Source organism: Oryctolagus cuniculus, chromosome Y (genome assembly GCF_051225735.1).
Source record: "Oryctolagus cuniculus isolate XC-2025 breed Fujian yellow rabbit chromosome Y, ASM5122573v1, whole genome shotgun sequence".
Taxonomy (NCBI): domain Eukaryota; kingdom Metazoa; phylum Chordata; class Mammalia; order Lagomorpha; family Leporidae; genus Oryctolagus; species Oryctolagus cuniculus.
The window spans coordinates 12158348-12180756 of NC_142889.1; the positions used below are offsets into that span (position 1 = coordinate 12158348).

A 22409-nucleotide genomic window follows, 5' to 3' on the forward strand; every position below is an offset into this window, starting at 1 on the left:
GGATGTTATAAGAATTTTCCTTTTTTTTTTAAATAAAATTTGTCAGGACTGGCATTGTGGCACAGTAGGTTGAGCCACCACTTGAACTACTCAGCATCTGCATTAGAAACCCAGTTCCAGTCCTCGCTACTATGAATCTGATCTCATTTCCTGATAATGCACCTGGAATGACAGCAAACTATTGTCCAAATGCTTCTGCCCCAGCCATATATATGGGAAACCAAAAGGAATTTGGGGCTACTGGCTTTGGCCTTGCTATGCCTGGATCCTTGGACCACTGATGATGTAAACTCCCTCAACCTTTCTTTGTCACTCTGCCTTTCAAATTAATAAGTAATGTATCTTTTTAAAACTTTTTTTTTATAAAACCTACTAAAATGAAGGCACACATATACTCACACTGTCATGCCAAAATTCTGTCTAGGAAACATACAATCTTAATGCTTACATGCTTTATCAATTATATTTCTAACTGCCAAACAGTAATGACACATTAGCCATAAAAATTAAACTAAATCAAATATCTCTAATAAATTACTGATGTGATCATTTATGTGCTTTGGAGGCTTTGAAGATTTTAGGGAGACCTATGTCATTATAATATAAATTTCATTTTAAATCCTGCAATGGTCACCCCAGTGTTCACTGAACTGGCAATATCAGTGCCTGTGTTGAAAAAACACACTCAATGATAAATTTGTAAATTTCTTAAATACTATAAGTGGTATTCAAAGAGCAGAAAAGCCCACCATAATTCATGATTTAATTAAGTAGATAAACTGAAAAAATATGAAACAACAATGAAAAAGGTACTACAGTGGTATTGGATTTATGCTTTTGGTAATGTAGCTTGCCAGTGTGTCCCTATAATGAAAAGTTTAAGTTTTGAGTAATTATAATTTAAAATTTTGAACATGGTAAGAAAACATCCCTCTGCTGTTTATGTTTTAGAAATTAGATATTGGATAACACACTTATTAAGTTTTATCATTTTCTATTTTTCATCATGTTATAATGTTACTGTGTAATTTTTAATAAGATTTCTTTATTTACTTGAAAGGCAGAGATGCAGAGAGAAGGCGAAGGAGGGAAGGAAGGGGAGGGAGAAAGGAAGAAAGGGAGAGGGAGGGGAGATAGAGAGAGATGGAACATCCATCCATTAGCTCACTCCCCAAATGTCAGAAACAGCTGGGGCTACACTAGTCTGAAGCTAGGAGCCAGGAGCTTCTTCTAGGTCTCCCACATGGGTGTAGGGTCCCAAGTACTTGGGCTATCTTCTGCTGCTTTCCCAGGTGCATCAGCAGGGGGCTGGATCAGAAGTTGAGCAGCCAGGACTTGAACCCACACATATATGGGGTTCTGGCACTGCTTTCAGAGGCTCAAACTTCTATTCCACACTGCTGGCCCCACTGTGTCATTATATGGATTACTATATTTACTTTACCTCCACACAACCATTAAACATCTTCACAATAATGTATCTATATGTACACAGGGGTTTGTGCACATGTGTGTCCATTCATGCACCAATATTTACATCAGTATTGAAAATAATACTGTGAGAAACATTAACACACATTTCAGAAACTAAGTCTTTCTTGGAGACAGCTGCTTACAGGGCAAACCCCTGGGCCCTTTTAAGTACTACAGGCTGATCTGTATCTCTCTAAAATTTATATCATGAAATGCTGACAACCAATGTGACACTATTTGGAGACAGGACTTTAAGCAAATAATTGACATCAAATGATATCATAAGCATGAAGCCCTGATCCAAACTAATCAATGTTCTGATAAGAAGGGCTGCACATAGACAGAAGAAATACCATATAAGGGTGCAACAAGATGGTGGCTATGTGATAACCAAAGAGAGGTCTCAGGAGCAACCAAACCCATTATCTTCTTGCTCTCAAATATATAATCTCTAGAACTATGAGAAATATATTGCTGTGATTCAAGCCACATATTTGACAGTATTATGTTATGGCCACCCAAGCAAAGTAATGCACTTTTTATCTCTGCCTATATTTCCTACAGCCACCTATACCCCCCACAATTATCAGACAAATACAGAAATTAAAAGCCATGGCTGAGGGCCAGCACTGTGGGACAGTGGGCTAAGGCTCCACCTGCAGCACCAGCATCTCATATTGACACTGATTTGTCACCTGGCTGCTCCACTTCCAATCCAGCTCTCTGTTTATGGCCTAGAAAAGCAGTGAAAGATGGCTCAAGCCCTGAGCTACTGCACCGATGAGGGAGACCTGGAGGAAGCTCCTGGCTCCTGGCTCCTGGTTTTGGATCAGACCACCTTCCAGCCCTTGGGGCCATTTAGGGAGTAAAGCAGTAGATGAAGACCTTTCTCTCTCTCTTTCCCTATCTGTCTATAACTGCCTCCCAAATAAATAAATAAAAATTTTTAAAAAAGAGATAATTGATATCACAGAAATATAATAGATCACTGGGACTATTAACAGCAACTAATACACCAACAGGTGGCAGCTCTACCTGGTATGCCACAGTGTCACCCTATTTTGCAGACATTTAAGGAGTGAACCAGCATATGGTAGATCACTCTGTATTTCTGCCTTTAATGAATTAAATAAATGAATAAAAATTTTTAAAATATAAAATAAAATTACAAAAAGTATTTAAAAACAAGAATCAGCATGGGCATTTGGTGCAGCAGCTAAACACACACCAATTTTGATAACCATGTCCCATATCAGAGTGCCAGCTTTGAGTTCAGCAACCCCACTTGTGATCAACTTCCTGTGAAAGCACCCCCTGGGAGGCAGTAGGTGATGGCTCAAGTTATTGGCTCCCTGCCATACATGTGGGAGACCAGGATGGACTTCCTGGCTCCTGTGTTCAATCTGGCTGAGTTGCAGCTGTTGTAGGTTTATTTATTTATTTATTTATTTATTTATTTATTTATTTATTTATTTTTAGAGAGGGTGAAACAGCCAATGGGAGATCTCCCTCCCTCTGTCTCTCTAGCTTTCAAACAAACAAAAATCAATAAATAAGACTTAAAAAAAAAACAGAGAAAACAATTGCAACCATATTACATACTAACCCACTTTCATGGATAATCACTTTAAATGTGCATTATCTTGTTAGGGTCTAAAAAAAAAAACCACCGCCCGAGGAACGACTCCAAGAAACTTTTTCTCTCATGCAACCAGCGAAGGGTTAAATTTATTGATCCAACATGTTGGGGCCCTCTGACAAGGACAGAGGAGCAGTGAGGAACTACAGCATAGGGTTTATAAAGGCAAAAACCACAAAATCGGGAGGAGGGAGAGAATACACGGTTGCTAAGCGGTTGCTAAAATCTTACAATCAGCAGTTATGATTTTAAGACATAGACAAATCACATCTTCATTATTAGCCCAGGTAACCCAGGTGCAACCTTTCTACTTTTAAGCTTGAGCAATCATGCTAGGGGGTTTTTGTGCTCTGCCAAGGGTGGTGTAGTGCACTGCTATTGTCCGACTATTTGAGATCATAGTTTCAGACCAGAGTCTCACGGTAGGGGAGTGCTTTCCCAGAATGCAGTCTCAAGTGCTCCAAAATGGAGTCCCTACTGTCAAGGTGCTACTTTACTCTGTCTTATTTTCACAGCTGCACCAGGAAGGTTTAAACCTGTAAGCTTAAGCTTAACTTTTTACACCCGCACACATACAATTTTAACTCTTCATTCCCCACTCCTTGTTGTGAGGATCTCTAATCTTAGAGATTATTCGTTTTTGTCTCTGTTAATGTGACATATTGTTGTCTTACAACCATGAGTTTAACATTTTTAACTTGTTCCCGCACGAAGGTGATGAGTCTATTTAACACACAAGGTTCTATAGTTACAATTAGGAGTAGAACAATTAAGGGTCCTGTTAGGGCTGACAGTGGAGTAGTAAGCCACGGGGACTGGCCGAACCATGACTCAAACCATCCCTGTTGAGTTTCCCTCTCCCGTTGCCATTTTTTCAGTCATTTTTTGAGTTTGGCCATGGAGTTTCTAACCACTCCAGTTTAGTTGGCATAAAAACATTTTTTTTTTAGGGCCGTGTATAACCCACCCCCATGAAAATGAGATTTAACTCCCGCCTGTTCTGTAATACTGAAATGCAGATACTGGGCTACATCTGGGAGATTGTGGAAGATTTGTCAGGCAGAAGGGGCGGGGATCTCTACCTGGCAGGTTATCAGGTAGAAGGGGGCAGGGCAGGATGCAAAGGCCAAGCTGCCCATGAAACATTGTCAGGATGACTGAGATGTAGATGCATATGCTGGACACATTAGGCCTTTATGTCACACACACATAAGCTCATAACTGACTTTCTGCCTAATATTTTTCCCTCAAGAGGTAATACCCAAAATTTTTCTTTGGGATTATGGATGGAGTTCCGTCTTCTGTAACTTCTTTGAAGCTGGCATGTGGGCGTCGAGGGGGATTTGGGTATTTCCTCTTGCTACCTGTCTTATGGTGTGCAACAGTGGCCTTGGAAAGACTGTGTTGCTCGGTCCAGAGGGCTGCTCAAGTCGTCCAGTGGAATGGGCTGGAAGTCTTGCCTGATGACCATTTGGAGTTCAACAGCTTTTAGTCTGTTAGAGACAAAATGAACAAGGGCATTAAAAACACACGGTGCAAAGAGAAGCATCAAGATTGCAGAATTTAGTGGGCCAAGGAGAGGAAATAGCCAGGATTTTCATGATCAGATGTCAGGCCAGAAATCCCAGCCCTGCTTGGCCTGGTCCTGGAGCTGTTTGACTTTTTCCAGGAAAAGTACAAATTTGGGTTTGTGCCTGTCCAGTTTGATTGACCCAGAGACAATTTTTTTTTTTTTTTATATTTAGTAGCCAGTTTTGCTAGGAAGTTAAGCCAATGTACAAGACTAGAGTCTCAGGCTGGGAAAAGGACAGACTAATGAATTATTTACATTTAACCATTTATATTATGGATTATTGTGCACCCCCCCCTCAAGAGATAGGCCCTTTAAGTCCTCAGTGAGGACCTGTCCAAATCGGTGTAGGGCTATTTGAGTTAGCTGTTACTGAAATCCCTGTTTTTAGGAACTGGCAGGGAGGGCTTTCTAAGCTTAATGTTATTGGATAGACTTTTAAGGCCTGGCTGGGTGTGTGAGGCCCAGACCTATCCATGGGGTGCTGGAAGAGAATTGAAAGAGATGCAAATCTCCTTTAAGGGAGGCACCCTGTTGACTTGCATTACATGGCTGGACTAGGAGGAGAGCTAAATAGGAGGCAGATAGAAATAGGCAACTTGCATTTCACTGACCCTAGGCCATCCCCGCAATAGCAGTGGCTGGAGCTGGAAGCTGGGCAGAGGCTGGGCAGAGCCAAAGGCTTTTTAGCTCAGGGCCACAGGGTCTGTAGTTCTGAACCAGGAGTCCTTCAACACCCAGGGCAGTTCTGTGTCCAGTGGCCGTGCTCTTGGCAGGGCTGACAGAAGGCATTTGCTGTCATGACAGCTGCTTGCCCAGTGCCCTGGCTCCTTATATCAGCAACAGGTGCCATTTGGGGTGCACTGGCCTTGCTGGGTCTCCTTGATGGCAATCACCGTGTAAAGCAGCCATTGATTGGTCTGTTGCCTATCCTCTGCTGCTACCTTGCTCCTCATTTTTCTGGTTTTTAATAAAGTAGACCAAGGAGGCAGCCTCTATGATGTCAGTCAAGCGGGTGCTCAACCCAATCCTGATTTTTGGAGATTTTTTTAATATCAGGGTGAGCTAGAAAAACTATGGTCATGGGCAAATTCTGACACTTAGTATTTTCCTGTGAGTTAAGACCGTGTCCATGAGGAGAACTATGGCCTTTTAGGTAAGATCAACTGTGGTGACCTGCTTGCATACTTTGAGGTCATCAGTGTAACTTTTTACACTGAAAAATTGATCTAGTTGTCACATTATTTTATAGTTTAACCTTTTTTTTATGTTGTTTGGGACCCTATACTGTGGCCAGGCATTATTACAGAAAAGGTCAGTCATCCCTTACATAAGGTCTGGGGATCAAACCGTACATTACAGTGGAGAGTCCTGTAGAACAGTAGTAACTTCCCTTCTGGAAGAGAAAAGAGGAGAAGTGAGGCAGCGAGTTGGGTCTCTAGCCTGATTTTTTGGGCTTTTAGATTTAACTGGCAGTTTAACCAGTGTTTACTGTGTAGCCTGACTTAGAGGAGAAATTGTGGCAGAGGTCTCTGCCATTCTTTGGCTTCCAGGTATTTACCGTATAGCCTGTGGACACTAGAGCTTTCTTGGGTTTTTGGAACCCAGTTTTCTAGCATCTGTTGCATAAACATAACTTAACAGAGACAGTAGAGTACACAATGGATTAACATGAATTTTATGTCTCTTGTTGTCGAATAAACCAGAAATTAAAAAAAAAACCTTGTATATAAGAGTTTACATAATTTAGGATTATTTAACAGAGTTAAAAAAAGAGCTTACAGGACCTAGCTCTAGAAATGGCAGAGTAACCGAATAAGCAGACACTGTTAAAATAGACGTTACAGTTTTTGCAAAAACAGATTCCAAGATTTATGATTTAGACCATTTTTAGATATTTATTAACATTAGTACATATTAAAAAAAAACCATTGTTATAACAGAAGATCAGACTTTAACTTTAGGTTAGTGTAATTTTGGCATTAGCACTTAACTCTGTAAACAATATTTTAAAATTGTAAACATTTTAAAACTTTTTATGACTTGTTTACACCTTTTGAAACTTTATACCCGTAGTTACTTTTACATAGCCTAGAATTGTCATGTATGGACAACCTATGAGAATACATGTTAACAAACTAAAACAGTTTTTTATCAAATTTGAGATGTTAAAAGTATATATAATATATTTTTTCAAGTTCTACTTAGCACTGATGCCAAGATGACTTAAGACACTGAGTTATTAATGAATACCACACCATTATCTGAAATAAAAGTTAAAATTACATTTTCATGTTTTTAAGTAACATGAGGATAACACCTCCTGGACAGCAAACACTAGTGCATGTTTACAACTTTGAAAAGATCTTCCTCATTAAGAGAAACAAGTTTAAAGCATATCAAAGACATGTAAAACTGAGCAAGCAAGCCACTGAGCAAAGGGTGTTTGCATTACCTCAATTTTCTGAACCAATCTGTATTGGCTTACTTTAGTTAACAACATAAAGGCTTGTATACACAGAATTTACTCTTATTTTTATAAGACCACTTTAGCTGGAAAGCAAAAACATAAATACAGCATAGGTCTGACACCATTTATAACATTTTAATATATTTTATATAATCTGAATTGACCCAAGCAGCTGTTACTTTAACAAATTTAGAGTCTCATTTTTTGAGAGTTCCAGGGATCCGGCTGGAAGCCCAAAGTTGGAAGACTCAGTTTAGAATTTAAGCTGTCAGAGAGTCAAACCATTTAGCCAAAATTAGTACATTTCTAATCAGTTGGGTAATCACTCAGACATTAAAAACAGATAAACAATGTAAACAACTTTGCATTGTAGTTTTCCCAATTAAGACTCTAATGGCAATAGAAAAACGCGAAACCTTCAAGACAGGTGAATGCTCTCAGATGAATAACCCATTGTTTAGGTTTTTATTAGGTGCAAAGAGAAAAACTAATCAGTTTGGAAAGGGTTAATGGCTTAAGGTTCTGGCTCCCTTAGGTAAGGCCAGCAGTGGTATTGAATTGGAAATTCCTCCAGGAGAGGTGAGAAAAAGCAGCCCTGGCATGGGGGCTCTGCCTAGAGATATTTGGCTATGCCTGCCTGGGTGCGGCAGGCCACATGGACTAGAATAGAGTGCAGAGAAAGGCTGTGTTCCCCCATTTACAGGGAAGACTGCACACACCAGGGCCTGGCAGGACTAACTGTGGGGTTGGGTAGGTGCGCCGTTTTACTAAGAGTGTTGGGAACCTCCTATAATTTAACCAAAGCCAGATCAATTAGGACTACTGTAGACACTCAGTCAATTACAACAGATAGTTAACTTCAGCTCTTTTCCAGATTTAGTCCTCAGGCAATCAAAGCTTAGCAACAGTAAATAAAAAAACAGTAAATAAAAAAAACAGTAAATAAAAAAAAACAGTAAATAAAAAAACTTTAAGATGCACCAGAGCTACCATAAGCTGCAAAGATGGAAAACTTTCTACCAGGTTGGAAAGGATTAACAGGTAACAGATAACAGCTTTTCCCTAGGTGGAGAGACTTGTGGAATTTCCCTCTCCCTTTCTCCTGGCCAGTGGTATAGGAATGGAGATGAGGAGAGCAAAAGAGTGGGGGAGGGAGCCCCCCGGGAGGAGGAGGAAGGCAGAAAGCAATGAAGCTCCTCATGTCTGGGGGCTGAGTGGGGTTTGAAATCTCCTATCACTCAAGGTTACCCACTACCTAGTTGTCTGAGTTTACCTGGAGGGCCAATATTAGCCTCAACCAAAGCTAAGCCCTGCTCACGTAGCAGTAGGCAGCATGACCAGGCATCCCTCCAAGAGAGAGACCTGGTCCTCGGGTCGCAGTCTGGCAGCCGGGAAGCCAAAGTGAGCTCAGGGGGTCTCCAGGCTCTCAGCCAACTGCCCTTCCTAATTTCCCTCCCATTCCTTACAATCCCTCTGGAGTTTCAGCCTTAGCTAAACCATGGCCGGGGTGACTCCACGTTCTCGGAGAGCTGTGGGGTGCCGGACACTCAACGGTCACTTCCACAGATCCGGTCCCGCTTGAGGGAAGGAATACTGACCTTCGATGTCTTCTTAAAATCCCCGTCTGGGTGCCCATGACGGCCAGGCTGGAGAACGGCCTCTTTCACTCAGCTAATGAGTGGTAAATGGAATGAGCCCTCCGGGGGCCAATCCACTCTGAGAGCAGGTCATTTAGAGACACAGGAAGACTGCCACTTTACCTTTTTGACTGACAAAGAAAGGTTATGTGCCTAGAGGCTTACCTCCGACCAATGATTCAAAGTTAGAGACAAAGGTGTAGACACGGTCTGGCCCATGTTAGCAAACAACACAATGTACACAAACAGACAAACAGCGTAGAGAAGCAGCACACAAGGACCACACAAAGTGTCTACCAAACGGGAGCCATCACGGCGTCCCATACAAATATAGAAGACTAACGAGCTCGATCAAATACCAAAGTTTCGGCAGTACAAACAAAACGTGAGTCTCTGCAGTCTATTTCCCTACTGCAGGCAACCCACCAAACAGGAAACACTGGGCATCCCCAGTTTTCCCTTTCTCCTGGGGCGTCCCCTGGGATGTGGTCTGTGGCTCTGGAGCACGTCTGCCTGCCACAGTCAGGTGGAGCTCTCACTCGAGCCCGACAACCACGCTGCCGATTACAAACAAATAATAAACCTTACCAAACAACAAATCAAAGTGTACACATTTAATCAAAACAATAGGCGCCGTACTTACCCCGAGAGATATCCATTGGAGGCGTCCACAGGCAGCAGTCAGGTCTCGGTGGGACCTCCAAATGTTAGGGTCTAAAAAAAAAAACCCACCGCCCGAGGAATGATTCCAAGAGACTTTTTCTCTCATGCAACCAGCGAAGGGTTAAATTTATTGATCCAACATGTTGGGGCCCTCTGACAAGGACAGAGGAGCAGTGAGGAACTACAGCATAGGGTTTATAAAGGCAAAAACCACAAAATCGGGAGGAGGGAGAGAATACACGGTTGCTAAGCGGTTGCTAAAATCTTACAATCAGCAATTATGACTTTAAGACATAGACAAATCACATCTTCATTATTAGCCCAGGTAACCCAGGTGCAACCTTTCTACTTTTAAGCTTGAGCAATCATGCTAGGGGGTTTTTGTGCTCTGCCAAGGGTGGTGTAGTGCACTGCTATTGTCCGACTATTTGAGATCATAGTTTCAGACCAGAGTCTCATGGTGGGGGAGTGCTTTCCCAGAATGCAGTCTCAAGTGCTCCAAAATGGAGTCCCTACTGTCAAGGTGCTACTTTACTCTGTCTTATTTTCACAGCTGCACCAGGAAGGTTTAAACCTGTAAGCTTAAGCTTAACTTTTTACACCCACACACATACAATTTTAACTCTTCAATCTAAATACACTAAAGATAGAGATTGACATGGAAAAATAAAACCAAGACCAAACTTTGTGCTGTCTATAGGAAATCATTTAAATATACAGACACATGAAGGGGATTTGAAGTCATCTTGGCCAATCACATTTGGTTTGCATAGTCGGAATACATTCAAGAGGTCTGTTGTGCCACATGGTGAGAATAGTTAATAACAATGTGTCCTACTATAGGAAAATAAACAAGAGTTTAGACTTTTAAGTAATCTTATCATGAAAAATAGGTATATAATGTAGTGGATATGATAGTTGCCTTGCTTTGTTCATTTAAATTACATAAATATTTCCAAATTCCATTTTTATCAACTTAAGACAAATACATACACAACTGCTTAAAAATAAAAATATGCAGAAAATAGTCCATTATAATACAAATCCAATGAAATGTAGAAAAACAGCATTCATTTCAGACTAATCAGAATTTAGGTCAGACTACTAGAAGGGTTACACAGTGAGACAACTGGCAGTTCTCCAAGAAGACATTACAAGGCTTCCTACCAGTGCCCCTAAATAGAGCATTAAGATACCTAAGAGAAAACATATAACTCCAAGCAAAACTACAAATTCACCATTTGTAATCAGTACAAATAGATCAACAGTATAAGTACCCAACCAGGGGTCATTAGTAACTAAGAATATGGTTCCAAACAGAAATGTCAGTTAACACTAGGTGAGTAAATAAATAAGGTAAATCTAAGTGTTGGGAAATCAAAAACTAAGTAAGTGCATATGCATGAGAAGTTAGATACTTAATCCTCGTACTCCACTAAGACTTCCTATAGAAGTATAATTTATTCACAATCTATAGCCTAACAACATTTTCATGTTATTTTAAAAAATTACTGTGAAGTAACACATGAAAAAAAATTAAGTAAAATATTATCACAAATAGCACAAAATAAACCAAGAAAAACTCACTGTTGAGAGTAATAGATTTTATGCCATGAAAAACATTAAGAAGAACCTGGACTCATTTACCAGTGGGGGCTGTTAGGAAACTTGGCAGTTTTAGCCAGGTGGCTGCATGGCCCAGCTACCTGAGCCAGGCTCCACCCCCATCCTAATGGGATTCGCTGCTCTGGATTCCCTGCCCGCCCTCAGGCAGTTTCAAAAGGGCCTGTTCCTGAACATGTGCTCTCTTGGTCCTTCTCTCCTGTGCTCTCTTGGCCTCTCTTGGCTTCTCTCCTCTCATCTCTGTTCTCCCTCCTCTCCACCTCTCTCTCTTTCTCTCTCTTTTTCCTTCACTGCCCCTTCACTCTGGTCTGTTGAGTGTTCCCAAATAAACCCTTTCCCTTACTCTGGTGTTCGGTGTGTTTTGTGATGGCTAACATTAATATATAACAGGGGCAGAGGTAGGAGAGATCAAGAAGACCCCTGAGGCCGACAATGCAGCACAGCAGATAAAGCTGCCGCCTGCATTGCCAGCATCCCATATAGGTGTCGGCTCTAGTCCCAGCTGCTCCACTTCCCATCCTGCTCTCTGCTATGTCCTGGGAAAGTGGGAGATGCTCAAGTTCTTGGGTCCCTGCACCCCCATGGGAGACCAGGAAGAACCTCCTAGACCCTGGCTTCAGATCAGCACAGCTCTGGCCATTGTGGCCATCTGGGTAGTGAACCAGAAGATGGAAGACCTCTCTCTCTCTCTGCCTCTGCCTCTCTGTAACTCTGCTTTTCAAATAAATAAATAAATCTTTTTTTCTTTTCTTTTTTTTTTCTGACAGACAGAGTGGACAGTGAGAGAAAGAGAGAGAGAAAGGTCTTCCTTTGCCATTGGTTCACCCTCCAATGGCCACTGCCGCCGGCGCACCGTGCTGATCCAAAGCCAGGAGCCAGGGGCTTTTCCTGGTCTCCCATGGGGTGCAGGGCCCAAGCACCTGGGCCATCCTCCACTGCACTCCCGGGCCACAGCAGAGAGCTGGCCTGGAAGAGGGGCAACCAGGACAGAATCCGGTGCCCCAACTGGGACTAGAACCTGGTGTGCTGGCGCCACAAGGCGGAGGATTAGCCTAGTGAGCCATGATTTGCTTTTATGGGAACCTGGTAACCCACTTGATTGTGTTGATCCTATACCCAATAATTTTGTCTAATTCACCTATCAGCTCATATTTGGTTTTGGCTAGTGTTTGATTTTCTCTACATATCCTAGTATCATTAACATACATTAAGAGTTGTATTTCTTAAAAGCTGACCCTATACCTCACATTTCTTTTTGTTTGTTTAATTTTCCTAATTATGCATCCAGGACAGTGTTGAAGAAAGAGAGGAGAAAACCTTGTCTAAGATTATTTCCAGGGAAAGATCATTTAGTGCTCTGTGTTAATTATGCTGTTTATTATTACTTCTCTGTAGCTAGTCTTAATTACAATTGGGGAATTGCTATTATTTTTTCTATTCTTTTTATGGTTATAAGCTGTTTCATGAAAAGCTTTTCAACATTTAATCTCAATGATCATGTGATTTACTTATGTTTTTCTTATACATAAATTATTTACTTGGTTTATTTTGCAATGTTAATCATCTTTGCATGATATAATGTATCCTGCTTGTTATTGATCTCTTCTGTTTTCATATTTTGCTTAAAATACCTGTGTCTCTTATTAAAGATGTATGTTAAGTTCCTTTAACCTAATCCATGTCACTAATGTAAAGCAATGAATTCAAAAGAAATTCAAATATATTCTCTGTCTGTTGCCACTTTGGATGAATCTGGGAAAATGAGGAACAACCTTCCTTGAATGTCTAGAATTTTCTAAGTCTGAGTCTGAAATTTTGCTTGTGAAATTTTTAAATTCCTTGATTTGATTTTTCAAATACTGATTAGTCTTTTTTAACTTATATGGAAGTTCTCTGTGTTACACAATATCTCTTTCATGGTATATTGATTTACAAAATATGGTGACTTTTGATATCTCTAAAAAATTTTTACTCCTAACTATTTCTCACAATCCTTACTATCTTGTTAATGTTTATAAATGGAGGGGGTAGCTGAGGCACTTTGTGGCATAATGAATAAAGCTGCACCAGGGATGCCAGCATCCCATAAAGGCACCAATTTAAGTCCCGCGTGCTTCATTTCTGATGTAGCACCCCAGTAAGTGGCCTGGTAAAGTAGCTGAATATGGTCCAAGTGTTTGAAACCCTGCAACCCACACAGGAGACTCAGATGAAGCTCCTGGCTCCTCACTCCTGGCTTTTGCCTCCTCAGCCACTGTAGCCATTTGGAGAGTGAACCAGGAGATGTAAGATTCTCTCTCTCTCTCTCTCTCTCTCTCTCTCTCTCTCTCTCCCTCCCTCTCTCTCTCTCCCTCTGTGTGTGTGTGTGTGTGTGTTCATGTGGTTGTGAATAACTATTTTTTGACAGGCAGTTAGTGAGAGAGAGAGACAGAAAGAAAGGTCTTCCTTTTTCTGTTGGTTCACCTCCCAAATGGCCGCTACAGCCAGCGTGCTGCACTGATCCAAAGCCAGGAGCCAGGTGCTTCCTCCTGGTCTCCCATGTGGGTACAGGGCCCAAGCACTTGGGCCATCCTCCACTGCCTTCCCAAGCCAAAGCAGAGAGCTGGACTGGAAGAGGAGCAACTGGAACAGAATCTAGCACCCTAACTGGGACTAGAACCCAGGGTGGCGGCGCCGCAGGCAGAGGATTAGCCAAGTGAGCTGTGGCACCGGCTCATAACTAATTTTTTTTTTTTTTACTCTGCTGCCTCTCTTGTAATTCTTTCAAATAAATAAATCTTTAAGAAGAAAATTTTTGAAGATGATGCTATTTGGATTCCTGAAGCTGGTTATTTGTGTGGTATTTCTCTTTTCTTTCCTTAATGACTTATACTAGTTTTTATTAATTTTAATATATTTTAGAAACCCTTTTTCCTTATTTCTATTCTGCATTTTTCTACAGGTATTGCATTGATGCCTGCCTGCTTTTACTTGCCTCTATTTTGTGGTTTATTCTATAGTTAATTTTATTTCTTAAGAAAGAAACTACAGGGGCCTGGCATTGTGGCATAGTGGGTAAAGCTGCCACCTGCAACCCCAGCATTCCATATTGGTGCCAGTTTGAGTCCAGGCTGCTGTATTTGCAGTCCAGCTTCCTGCTAATGGTCTGGAAAAGACAGCAAGAGATTGCCAAAATGCTTGCCCCCTACACTTATGTGGGGAATCCAGAAGAAGCACCTGGCTCCTGGCTTCAGACTGGCCCAGCTCTGGCCATTAAAACCATTTGGGGAGTGAACCAGTGGATCGATGGAAGATTCTCTCTCTCTCTCTCTCTCAGATAAATAAACAAATCAGTTTTAAAAAGGGAAGCCATAATTACTGGTTCTCAATCACTTGAGGCTCTAAATTTTCTCTAAGCAGGTCTCCAACTACTGTGACAATTTATATTGCATCTCCTGAATTTTTTTGCTGTGTTTACAAATCCTGTAATAATATGCCCTGTCTGCCTCCTAATGTTTCCAGTTCCATGTGTCTGCTCACCTTGCATATTTAATCCTGTTCCTAAAGCCCATATGTTATTTGCAATTTCAACATCTCCTTTATCTGGGACCCTTGTTCATTTTGATAGTTTTGTCATTTAAAAAGTGTCATCCAAGCCAGCTCTTTAAATCTTCTACTCCTTGTGTCTGCAGCATGTACCAGCTGTGAGAGTGCTCATCCCTTTTATGTACAGCACATCTCTCTGCAAGTCTCCTGCTGGGCCTGCACACCATGCCAGTCCTCATGGGTCCCCAGCCACTCTGTATGTAGCCCTAATTTTCCCTAAGTGCTGACCTCCCTTGTCCATACAACCTGTCAGGACTTGTGTGTCTCCAGTCTTTCTCTGTATAGAGTGACCTTTCTCCTGCCCTGCAGTGACTTCGTCCCTTTACTCCCAGTTCATGGAAGCCTTTGGGTACCACTCTGACCTTTGCTTACAACTACAGCTCCCTTCAGTTGTCTGCATGCTACTTACCTGAAGCCAATGTCTTCCTTTTGTCTTTGGAACCCCTGTGACTCCAGCCCACGCCTTTTTTCTTGTGTCCCCATGTCCAGTGTCCATGCCCCATATTTCCTAATCCCATGTGCCTTCAAGAGCCTCCACCTACTGGGACAGCTTGGCTCTCTGTTTATCTACTAAAGAACATTGTGATTTCATTCAGGTTTTAGGCAGTATGAGTAAAGCAGCTGTATGTTTTTATCCTAGATTGTGGGTTTAAGCTTTCAAGTTAGCTGGGTAAATATATCAGGACATCTTTCCTGCACTGTATGATGATGCTATCATAACTTATCCAGATATCTTGTGAAGGATTTAGCCATTTTGACCAGTAATGAATAATATTTTTGAATACTCTACATCCTAGTAAACAATTGGCACCATCATGATTGTTTATTAAGACCATTTTATAATTATGTAGTGTTTCTACCTCATAGGCATTTAATTTGCATTAATTTTACGGAACATTCATTCTTTTATCTCACAATCCCCTAAAGTTCAATATATTGTATGTTTTTATTTCTAATCTGCATATATCCTATGTAAATATAACTCAATTTATCTAGGTTAAGTTGGAGGATTTATCACCTTATTAAATGTCACAAGCTTCATGAAATTTGCAGGTAATTCTGGTGGATATATATTTTCCAAGTATTACCTCCCATTGTGGTGCTATTTATCTTCTGCTATTTAAATATATGTTAGAGAACATCTTTAGTTAACACAGCTCACATTATATATTTTTATGGATCATGCATTCAATGCTGTATGTAAAACCTCTCATATAAATAAAGTTATGTCATGTTTAAAAGATAGAATAAGGCCGGCGCCACAGCTCAATAGGCTAATGCTCCACCTGTGGAGCTGGCACACCAGGTTCTAGTTCTGGTCTGGGCACTGGATTCTGTCCTAGTTGCCCCTCTTCCAGGCCAGCTCTCTGCTGTGGCCCAGGAGTGCAGTGGAGGATGGCCCAAGTGCTTGGGCCCTGCACCCCATGGGAGACCAGGAAAAGCACCTGGCTCCGGCCTTCGGATCAGCGCAGTGCGCTGGCCACAGCACACCGGCCGCAGCAGCTATTGGAGGGTGAACCAACAGCAAAGGAAGACCTTTATCTCTGTCTCTCTCTCACTGTCCACTCTGCCTGTCAAAAAAAAAAGGTAGGATAAAACAGTGTAGCTACATTATGATTATACCTGTGTAAAAACACTTGGATAGGAAAAGGTGTCCAAACTGTAATAACAGATTTTATAAAGCTAGAAGACTCATGGGTGATATTTTTTCCTTTATTCTAAATAAAATGTTTTTCATTTTGGAGAAAGGGAATTCTGAAAAGCATTAACATGAACAATAACCCTGTGATTCCATCATCCACAAAAGTCACTGCCAATTCTGAAGTAGGTTCTGCTTTGTTTCTGGATTTCCCCATATAGCCTATTCTTCAATTGATTGTATGGTGTTGATGCACCATACTCTGCATGTTTTATATTATAGCTTGCTGGCAATTTTTCATTGGAAAAGAAATGACAGAGTCATGTCCTTACTCAAATTTGAAAACCCCTCCAGGGACTGGCTTTGTGGCCTATGAAGGAAAGCCATAGCCTGCAATGCTCATATCCCATATGGACTCCAGTTCTCCAGGCTGCTCCTCTTCCAATCCAGCATTCCACTAATGGCCTGGGGGACGCACATTAAATCTGTGTGGGTGCAAACTGTTGAAATCTTTACTTATCATATACTAAGTTGATCTTCTGTATATAAAGATAATTGAAAATGAATCTTGATGAAGAATGGGATGAGAGAGGGAGTGCAAGATGGGATGGTTGTGGTGGGAGGGAGGTTATGGGGGGGAACAGCTGCTATAATGCAAAAGTTGTACTTTGGAAATTTATATTTATTAAATAAAAGTTGAAAAAATAAAAATACAAAAAAAGTCCTATGTGTTTAGCCCCTGCCACCCACATGGGAAACCTGGAAGAAACTCCTGGCTCCTAACTTCATCCAGAGAGTTGGCATAGAGGTGGATAGAAGTCAGGAGAAGACTGAAGCAAAAGGGAGCATTGTGGCCCTCCCTCCACCCCAGGTCATCTGGGGGAATCTTAAAGCTGTGAACTCTATCAGCAGGATTCCTGACCTCAGTGCTCCCCTCCAGGGCAAATGAAATTTGTCTCAGGCCTTAGTCTTACACAGGGGTGGGCTCCCAGAACAGGAGGCACAGCTAGGCATAGAGGGGCACCCTCCCCTATTTAACTCTCCTAATCTGAGCTCTGGGTTGAGGCAGTGCAGGGTGATGCTGAAGCCAAGGATTATGTGCTAACTGCAGAAGAGGGAACCTGAGGGGCCCAGTGGCAGTCAGAGGCCTTCCTAGTCCAGAGCTGACCAGAGCTGACCACGGAAAGGAATGGGGATGGAAGACTGAGACTTTCAAGGCATATGTTCAGAAAGGCATGGGTTAGCCCTGAAATGTTGTAGATGGCAAGGAGGAAAGAGAGAATCTGACAGCTAGGAGGAGGAAAGCAGCAGGCTGATGAGATCTTTCCCAGCAGTGCAAGCACAGGCTGGTGAGTGTGGAGGGTGGGTAGTGACAGTGTCCTGAGTGTGCCTGGGGCATAAAGGAGACAAGAGATGGGCAGCGGGCTGGTGGAGCAAAGGTGGGTGCATGAGTCAGGAAAGAGGGAATGGACGATGGGAGAACAACAGGGTGATGCATCTTTGGCCCTCATGTCACCTATTGCTACTGCCTGGATGCCCACAATTTTCTCCTTTCCTTAAAGAGAGGCCAGATTCAGTGGCACCTGTTGCCTGGAGTCTACTACATCTTGGGGGGCAGGTGATGGATGTGGGTGGGTGGGTCCTGTGGGTACAAGCTCTCCTTGCTGGGGAACCAGCAGAACCCTGGAGCCAGGCTGCAGCCACCTGGGGTCCACAGGAACCCCCGATTTCTGAGCGACCTGGTGGCTTTGATGGCCACCTCGACTCCAAGCTGCACAGCCAGCTAGGTGTGGCCCTCTACAGTGCCCAGTGGTTCCGGCCTCGCACTGCCCCCAAGGCATGATGCTGCCAGCTGGAGTTGAGGACCATAAGGATAGGGGAGCTTGGGAATAATATCACCAGAGGGATCCTAGGCCCTGTGCTGCCAGCGCAGGTAAATCTACTGGCAGCACCAGTATCCCATATTCCCTACTAATTCCATAACTGCGTTCTCTGCTAATGAGCCTGGGAAAGCAGTGGAAGATGGCCTAAGTGCTTGGGCCTCTGCACCCCCATTGAAGACCATCAAGATATTTTGGAGCTCCTGGCTTCAGCCTGGCCCAGCCAGTAGATGGAAGGTCTCTGTTTCTGCTTCTACTTCTCTTTGTAACTATGCCTTTCAAATAAATACATAAATCTTTTTTAAAAAAGTTAAAATTATCAATTTATTTTTCAAAGATGAGTGATCTTAAAACTCTTAAAACTCTATATCTGGTCTATAGTTCTTGATCAAAGCATCCTGGTTAAATGAGTGACAATGTTTTCAATGATGTGGAGTCTTATTTTGATGGAATGTTTTAAACTTCAGATGATTGTGTTTTTTTTTTTTTCATATCCAAAATTCTAATTCTGGCCATTTCTCTCATTTCAGGGGTAAACCAGTGGATAGAAGTTATCTCCCTCTCTGTGTGTCTCTCCTCTCTGTGTAACGCTGCCTTTCAAATAAATAAATCTTTTAAAAAAATGGAAGGTTCTGCCATATAGGGAAGGACCCTGTGTGAGAGATTTAGAAATATTCAGGCTGGGGTTATTCAGTAAGGACTAGTTGATTCTATCACTGGGATTATTTGATTCCATAACCCAGAAGTATTGCCAGGCCTGTTCTTCCTCAATTGGGAGATCAAACAGGAATGGCTTGTTATCTCCCCTTATTTGTTGGAAATGAGCAGAAATGCCTGTCTTATTGCCATTATTTTTTCCCTTTATTCTGTGATAGGTGAAACCCATGGCTTTCTGATAATACTGTATGGTATAAAAACTGTTTATGTTTTGATCCCCAGACCTTAAAGAAGGAATGAGCCATCATTTTCTGTAGTATTCCTTGGCTGCAGTAAATTTGAGGGAAAAAAACACAGCTAGATAATTGGAACATAAATTTTAATACCATTTTATAGCTAGAACTATTGTGTCATATGTGTGGTAAATAGATATCCCTTATGTAGAGGCCTTTATGGCAGTGTAACCAACTACTACTGAGAACCCACTGTAAGGCAATGCCTGCCAATCTATTGCTGGTCCCTTCTGGAGCATTGTTCCAGCAAAGGGGCCTTCCACTAGCTGTGGTAACCCCTTACTGCCCATAGTCTTCTTTTTAAGATTGATTTATTTATTTGGAAGGCAGAGTTAGAGAGAGAGAGGCCTTCCATTTGCTTGTTCAGTCCCCAGATGGCCACAACAGCCAAATTTGAGCTGATCTCAAGCCAGGAGACTAGAGCTTTTTCTGGGTCTCCCATGTGGGTGCAAGGGCCCAAGTACTTGGACCATCTTTATTGCTTTCCCAGGCAATTAGCAGACATCTAGTTTATAGGGGAGAAGCTGGGACTTGAACTGGTGCCCATATGGAATGCTGATGCTGCAGAGAAAGACAAACCTACTATGCCATGGTGCCAGCCCCTCATAGAATCTTTGGAAAGGGAGAATCCAACCTCCAGAGAGGACCATCAGTTGACAGAGGCCGGCATACCCTTGGGTGCCACTGGGCAAGGAAGGTGGGTATGCTCATGGAGATAAGATGAAGAGGATGGAGCAACTGGGGATGATATGGCACATTGCAGGAAGCTTGGATTGTGCATAAAGACATAGCCCAGACCTCATACATCTTGTCCAGATTGAGAGTCTGGTCTGTGATGTGATGCAGATCTTGGTGCTGAGACAGCCCAGGTGGTGCAGAGAACATCAATGAAAGTGGCTAGGAGCTCAATTTTTTGTTGTTTGCTGTTATTTGTGTAGTTGCTCATGGAGATGGCTAGAGTTCAGGATTCCTAGTGTCCCCCTTCCTTGATGCATGGAGCTTCTGTCTGGACCCATGTGTAATCCCTGGTTCATTAGATAAGAAATGGAGGTAATTTGGCTGTTGTCAAAATTGTGTGCTGAATGGTGAGTAGGATAGTTTTTGTCTTGGATGCAGATCTCAAATATCCTCCAATATCTATGATATCCAGTGTCACTACTAGCAACTGCAGCATGGTCTACACCATGTACATTTCCTCACCCAGCAAGCCAAGCTAGTAGATGTGTAGACAAGATCAAGTGGGTAATGATAGCAAATGTGCCACTCCCATGAGCTCAATGCTGACAGCAAATTAGCACTAGGAACAGTATGCTGTTATAGCAGCATCTGGCATCAAGAGAAGGAGCAGACCTTGTAGTTTTCAATGGAATCCACTAGAGAACGTGGGAGTAGTGGCTGGGTTTATAGTTATAGGCATACTGATGGACAGAGGGTGTCAGCTCCCATTGCCATCAAACCAGCCCCAAGTTTCTCAACAATGAACAGTCCTTTTGCACTGAGTCTACTTCTTTATGATGCTATTTTTTGAGTTTAGCTTTCTCAGCTTTTTCTAGCTTTTTTTTTTTTTAAAAAATGGGAAGTCTGCCTTATTGATTTTATGTATTTTTTCTTCATAAAATAGAGCTTTTTAGATCTAGTAATTTCCATCTACCACTCTTTCAATCATGAGTTCCTGTATAATGTGTGTTCATTTTCAATCATTTCCTAATATTTTATAATTTCCCTTGAGGTTTTTTTTTCCACTCCATTATTTACTTTTTCCCCACAATGTACTGCTTATTTTCCACTTATATTACAACTTCTCAAGTATCCTTATGGTTTTGACTTTTAGAATTTATTAAAAAAAATTGAAGGAGAGAGAGAGGAGAGAGACAGAGAGAGAGGGAGAGAGAGAGAGAGAGAGAGACAGAGAGAGGGAGAAAGAGAGAGAGAGAGAGAGATTGCACAGCTTCCTAGATGCTCACAACTGTTGGAGTTCATCCAGGCAAAATGGAGCCAGAAATTCGGTGTAAGTCTTCCACATGGGTGACAATGATGCAATTACTTCAGCCATCACCTGCTTCCTACCAGGATGCATATTAAAAGGAAGCTGAAATGAAAGCAGAGCCAAGACTTGAACTTAGGTGCTCTGATTTTGATTTGGATATAACACACATCTTTTTTTTTACAAAAAATATTTATTTAAATTTATTTGATAGAGTTACAGAGAGAGGTAGAGACAGAGAGAGAGGTCTTCCATCCGCCGGTTCACTCCCCAGATGGCCGCAATGGCTGGGGCTGCACTGATCTGAAGCCAGAAGCCAGGAGCTTCTTCCAGCTCTCCTACGTGGGTGCAGGGGCCCAAGGACTTGGGCCATCTTCTACTGCTTTCCCAGGCCATAGCAGAGAGCTGGATCAAAAGAGAAGCAGCTGGGACTAGAACCAGTACCCATATGGGATGCTGGTGCTTCAGGCCAGGGCTTTAACCCTTGTGCCACAGCGCTAGCCCCAAAACACATTATCTTAACCACTAGACCGAATACTCATAATTGTGGTCAGAGAATATATCTTAAATGATTTGAGTTAATCAAGGTTTATTCAGGTGATTTTATGATGTAGCAAATTGTTTTCTGTGGAAAATGTTGCATGCACACTGAATAAAAGCCATATTCTCTTGATTAGTGTGGAATATATCAATTAATTTTGTTGTTTTATCATATTCAAATATTCCAAATCCTTTTCAATCTGTTTCATAGTTTTGCCATCCATTTCTAAAAGAAGGATACTGGCAAATCCAAATGCTATTGTTGAAGACTCTGCTTATCCCTTTATCTCATTTTCCTAAAATGTTGAGCATTTCTGTAGGAGAAATATATATCTATATTTGTTATATTATTTAAATTGTTTGACATTTCTATTACTAAAAGATGCCCCACTTTATCTTTAGTAACACTGTTTGTTTTAAAATGTTTCTGTCTATTATTGAGGTGGCCAGCCACTATAAATCTCCCTCTGTTACATTTTGGTATATCTTTGTTTCATCATTTAAATTTTCAGCTCTTTTTATATGTTAAATTTTTCTTCTTCTGTACACAATATATTATTTGATAGCATTTATTTGAAGTCCACATGACAACTTTTGACTTTGGAATATTTCTTTATTTAAAAAGTGTAGTGACAGAAAAATGAAGAAGAGAAAGAGAGAGATACTTTTCATTTACTGTTTTAGTTCTCAAATATCCACAAATTTTAGGGCTAGGCCATGCTGAAGCCAGAATCCACGAACCACTTTCAGGTCTCC

At 41.7% G+C, this 22409-nt stretch overlaps 1 long non-coding RNA gene across 1 annotated transcript; it reads right to left on the reverse strand.

Moving 5' to 3' along the window:
• Window positions 1-3189: 3189 nt before the first annotated feature.
• Window positions 3190-8907, reverse strand: LOC149119239 (uncharacterized). The gene is made up of 3 exons (XR_016228769.1): window positions 8751-8907; window positions 6038-6078; window positions 3190-4605 (listed from the first exon to the last, which is right to left on the reverse strand). It is a non-coding gene; the product is annotated as an uncharacterized LOC149119239 (long non-coding RNA).
• Between the last annotated feature and the right edge of the window lie 13502 nt (window positions 8908-22409).